The sequence below is a fragment of the Brachyistius frenatus genome, unplaced genomic scaffold (assembly GCF_029030835.1).
Source record: "Brachyistius frenatus isolate BFR_SWC_R1_liver_20210118 unplaced genomic scaffold, ASM2903083v1 Contig_537, whole genome shotgun sequence".
Lineage (NCBI taxonomy): Eukaryota > Metazoa > Chordata > Actinopteri > Embiotocidae > Brachyistius > Brachyistius frenatus.
In genome coordinates this window covers 47,471-53,470 of record NW_027211136.1, presented here as the reverse complement: position 1 = coordinate 53,470, position 6,000 = coordinate 47,471, and positions in this window count along the sequence as shown.

Sequence of the window (6,000 nt, the reverse complement as noted above, 5' to 3'; positions counted from 1 at the left end):
TGGTGTAAATCATTTTCAGATACCAATAACACAACAACACTACTGCACTACTATGGCAGCAGCAGCGGCAGCAAAAGTTCCTGATTTTGTAATAGGACTGCATACACAGCAAAATGCTGGTTTCTCACTTGTTCTGTCATCTACAGGATCACACACTTGTTGTATGTGCTATAATGATATAATAATACAATAATATAATATTTTACCTGCAAGATTTTAGCGTTTTTTTTTTGTTTTTTTGTGAAGAGCGGGTAAATGTTAACGTGTTAAACAACAGCAGAGTAACCAGGCACCGTCTGTCGACTCCTCTCCAGATGTTGGCTGTGTTGCACAGTGTTGTTGTTTGCTGACCAAAAGAGAACAAAAGAGAAGTCATTTAGCTGTCGACTCCTATTGTTTTGATGTTTCACTGTGGGTCCAGAATATTTAAAAGATTTAGCCACTCTAGCGTGGACATAATGTAAACCTTCCCTGCACATACAGTCCCTCTTCTCCTCCATGTCTTTTTCTCTGCCCACTCATCTCTCTTCCTCTCTATCTCATGTCATTCTCCCCTGAAGACCTTCCTCCCTTTAGCATCTCCCCTCTCCTCCTCTACTGTCTCTATCATCTAAACCTCTTGCTTTCCTTCCCTTTTGTCTACTCCCGACATTTCTTTCTGTCTCTTTGCAGGCCTTTCCTCCCTCTCTTTACTGCCAACATATCCCCTGTTCTACTCCCCCGGTGTTTTCAATTTAGCGCCACTATGAAGCAGTTCGGATTGTAACGCTATCAATTAGTCAGCGACTCCAGCACATTTATTTAATGGGGCCGGGAGTGAGCTTCGGTGATTTACAGGCTGTGAGCGAGATGTAAGGGAGAGATGTGCAGACACGGGCTGATATGGGTTTTTTTCAGGTCTGTGGGAACGGAGCCTGTGCTCTGTGCACCTTGAGGATTTGGTCCCGCAGTTTAAGGTCCCTGTAGTAATGCGGTGAAAACTCCATAAGATGAAAAGGTTTGCGGAGGAAGAGAAGAAATGCAAAAGAAAGAGAAAATGTTTGGGATTTTCTGGACAGCTAAATGCCTTTTTTTTTTTCACATGTATTGGATTTCAACCACAGTCTCTTTCTGCAGTCTTGCGATATGTTATGGAAATGCTTTTAGATATAAAACAGAAGGCGTAACTGTTCTGTAGTGATTTTGGAATTTGCTTTCAAAGGCAAAAATGCAACTTAAATCACGAGGACACTGTCAAAAACGGCTAAGAATGACAAACTGTACATTGGATTTAAGTTAGTTTTGACTGATAAAATGAAGGTAATAAGATGGTGCGTGGTTATATATCTAGTGCGGTTACAACTGAGTTTTATAGCAGAAAAAATTACTTAAAAATTCTGTTAATGGTTTTGATGATGTTTGTCTAAAAAAAAAAAAAACTGACAGAAGCTAAGTTAATGTTAATTTGTCTACTTTACCTGCTACCCGGCAGAAATAAGATGCATTTGTGGGCAGATTTTCAAGGAACCATCAGTCCACACAAACCAGTTTGGACCAAATCAGAACTGTTCTGTAGCACTTAAATTCACCCGTTGACAGCAAGCGAAACGTGACTCAAACCTCTCCATGAAGCACATGTAGCAAGATGGCTACTCAGCGAGTTAGGCTACCTGTTAACACGACAGAAGGCCTCACTGGAGAGAGAGAATACAGAAGATGGCCCAAACATTTGATTTGTTAAAAGGTTAAATGTAATAGGCCTGGGGAAAAGTTTTAATCCCTTTACCAAATTTGGCGAATCAAAACAAAACCCAAAGAAAAGCGTGCATGAGCGGCTCTCTCAGGTGTGTCTCAGGTATTTTTAGAGGCGCTGCCCTTTACCTGGATCGTAGAGTTGAACTTCCTGTTACCCTCTCTTGCACATATATGAACGTCCATTTCATTCAAGCCCTCCGTAAATGCTCTGGCGATAGAGCATGTTCACTAAAGACGTCAACCGACTAACTTGAACAGGGATAAAATAGTTCCATCATGCAGTTCTTCTGGACTTTCCAAATGCTATGAGACCGAATGGATCAAATTCTGATAGCGAAACGAGTCACATAGGTTGTGTCGAACTTGATCCAAAATGTATCCACTAAAAATATACAAATAAAATACAAAGTGCAAAAAACTGAAAGGATTCTTAACAGCTAATGCACTAAAAACACAGTTATTAGTATGTGGCATATTGTTGGGACAGCAGGGAAAGAGCTCTGTGTGTTTTTGTCTGTACGTGTGTGTGTGTGTGTGTGTGTGTGTGTGTGTGTGTGTGTGTGTGTGTGTGTGTGTGTGTGTGTGTGTGTGTGTGTGTGTGTGTGTGTGTGTGTGTGTGTGTGTGTGTGTGTGTGTGTGTGTGTGTGTGTGTAACCGAGCAGGAGACCAGCGAGTTATTGGAGAACCAGAGAAGGGTTTGTTGGCTTGTCGGCACACACAGCCAATGGCCTGTTGCCTGTAACCGAGCCCCCACCGTGTCTCTCAGTGTCTTCCTCTTAATTACCCATCATTCCTCTCGCGGCAAGGCCCCTCACAAATTACAGCACATTGTCTCCCGCCGATCGGCCTGTCATCACGCGGCTCCATGTTTCAGAACGCGGCTCATTGTGGATGGAGAGCAGAGCCGGGGGTCCGGCGAGGGACTCTCTGTCACTCACACTCACACACACACACACACACACACACACACACACACACACACACACACACACACACACACACACACACACACACACACACACACACATGGAGGCCAGGCCCATTAGCTCTGGTGCCAGCTGACTCTGTGACCCAGACGGTTTTCTGCCATGTCAGCAGGACCAAATGACAGTGCTATGGTAGCAATACCCCCACACACACTCTGACTCACTCACACACACACACACACACACACACACACACACACACACACACACACACACACACACACACACACACACACACACACACACACACACACACACACACACACACACACACTACGGTGCAGGGCAGAGTGTTGCTGTGGAGAATTAGACATCTCTGTTGATCAGCTGAATGATTGCGCTGCCCCTGGAGATGAGCAGAGAAGAAGTGAGCCCCTGTTTGTTCCATCGACCAGCTTCAGACAGCAGCACAACTCTCTTCAACACGGTAAAAAGATTCATATAGATTTTAGGCTTGAAACTGAAAATCTAATTTTTGAGTTAGCAGTGTCGTCATGACATTATCGAGTCTGATGAAATTGTAGATTATATATTTTCTTATTGTCAGTAAATCCAGCATGCTGCTTTCTTATTGAACATATGAACATGTTAAAAACATATTCTTACTTTTCTTTTCTTCCTTCTTTCTCTTCTATCCATCTTTTCTTTCTTTCTTTCTTTTTAAACAAAGGCTAAGTAACTTCTTAAAACAGCTGATCGCTGTAGTTTTCAGTAAACATTACTCAGGCCGGCTAAATAGTGCATGTGTGGGGGGACTACTTTCTGATGTGGATTAATGCACATTTGGTGAAAATAAACTACAGTTAGTGTGGGTGTTAATTTTAATGTCGACTATCAGTGCAACACTGAAGCTTTTTTCCCCACCAGTTCATCGAGACCAACAGAGTTTTATGGAAGCTTTAGCAACAAAGATATTCGCTTTTTTATGGGATTTGATGACAGCAAAACAGAGACTATCACAATAAATTTTACAATATGAGTCTCACCATATGAGCAATTTAAATTGAGGGTTTATATCACAAATGTGATTGCTAAAAAAAAAGAAAATCCAAAATATATTTGTGGAAACACTGAAATTGCCATAAATGATCAGACAGCAGGCGGATCCTTTGTTCATCCTCTAATTAAAACTACATTATTTTCTGAGTCTAAGTTTCTGTAACTTTATTGATATTTTAAAAAGTTGCAGGAAATTGCCTTTTTGAGCTCGTGCACATCTTTCAACACATAAAACCATCCAATAATGAAAACACACAGTTTATTTTTTAAATTTCTTTTAAACATCCCATACAACTTGTTTTTTCTCTCGTTGCTTGTTTGTTGTTTTTGTTTGTTTGTTATGTACTGTTTTAGATCTTTTTTTTTGTGTGTGTGCATTTTATTCCTCTTGTTCCAACTGAACATTTGTTTTGAGTTGGTGAGATATTTTTTGGCAGTAAAAAGATGTTTCTGTCACAATCGTCCTACCCTCCTGCTCACCTTCACACGTTCACGTGCACGGTGACATCGTCCTCGAGCTTCACTGTCCTTCGCGCCGACTCGCTGCAGCTCTGTTTATCCTGCAGAAGGGACTTTAGCTGCTCCGAGTGTGCGTCTGCCAAGTTGTTGCATCAGCCGAACATTAAAAACCTATTGAAAAACAAACACATAGTAAACTTTAATTGTAGGCATTTGCCTTAGGTATGAGGGCGAACAATTTTACTGGTGCTCTCTCTTATTAAAATGCAGGCAAAACACTAATTAATAATCACTAGCATATGCTGGGTGAAGTGTGGAATTCTTTTACTGTGGCATTAGGTGCAAATGAGATTAAAAGTGCAGTAATGGCTGTTCGGGATCTGCATCCAAACACGTTCACCTTAAGCAGCACCTCTGACAGCTTGTTTCCCCTGAAACAGACAAAGATGTGTCAACTACATATTTAGTTTTTATTTAAAAGCACATTTCTATTAATTTCCCGAATGGGACACAGAGCCGATGGCCTTTTTTTGATAAACTCTTTGATATGTTAGTGGAGTTTTTGCCCTTCAGTGCTGTTAATATGACAAAAAAGTGCCATGTGCATGAAGAATTTAGCACCCTGCAGCTCCCAAACAAATACCTCTTAATTATAAGCAATTGGCCCTCCTTCCCCACCAACCGCTGACTGGGACACATGAAAGCGTTGGTAATTGTAAGAGTTGCTGCGTTTATGTGGGAGGTGGGGGGAGGAGTGTAAAAAATAAAAATGGAAGGCTCTCATTGAATACAATGACTTCCTTCCTCTCTCACTAGCGGCTTGTATCGTCCAAGGTGGGGAAGAGAGGAGGGGGAGAAAAAAGTCTCCATTTGGCACTGATTAGGGGAGACGCAAATTGGAAGGAGGGGGCTTTGAGACCACAGGGGTTACACACATGTATCTGAAGCCACGACACTCCGGGTCCCCTCTAATTTAGATGTCTAAGAATTTGCTCTATGTGCTGCCTCATGCCAGTAAGTCTCAGCCTCACTGTAAATAAATGGCACAGAGCAGTGTGCAGTCACCCCCATTTATAAGCCATTAAAATATTTTCTGTGACATATTAATTAAAGTGTTCTGTTCGTTCGTCCTCTTGCCTGTGCATGAGGAGCACAGAAGGTCTGCAGGCTTGCTAACAAGTGTGTGTTTGTGTGTGTGTGTGTGTGTGTGTGTGTGTGGATATCATTTATGCTCTACAAACAGGGAAAAGATAGCTGTTTATCAGTTTCGACCATCTGTAACACATCGGCTCTCCATTTAAAAACAATCACACAGATGTCTTAAGAAGTTTACTCGTAACACTTTCTAGTTAGCAAACATGGCTGGAGCAGGATCGTAGAAACACGACTGAAATTGTTGACCGGACACACCAAATTAATTAGAAATTTTGAATTTGAAACATTTGAATTGTTTAGGTCACTGTTCAGCTTTACTTTCTGTAAACTGTATTTCCCAACTTGAAGGTTTAAGTGTTGCTTAAAAGTCTTAAAAGCCTCCATAAAACCACCAAATCACTTCTCATGCAGTGCCCCTTAATTGTGTATTTTTGTATTTTGTTGACCTAAAAGTCGTCTAACTTTAGAGGGAAACAACTGATTTTTAGCCACTTTTTGAGGCAGCCCAATAAACTCTAAACACAACATAAATATATTATTCCCTTACAAGTGTGTTGACAAACAGGTGTTTATTTCAACGTCTTGTATGCAGAAACATCATCCTTAAGTTTTTTTTTTGTCTTTGTTCAACACTCACTCCTTTTATATCAGTTTGTTTTCTATCTAA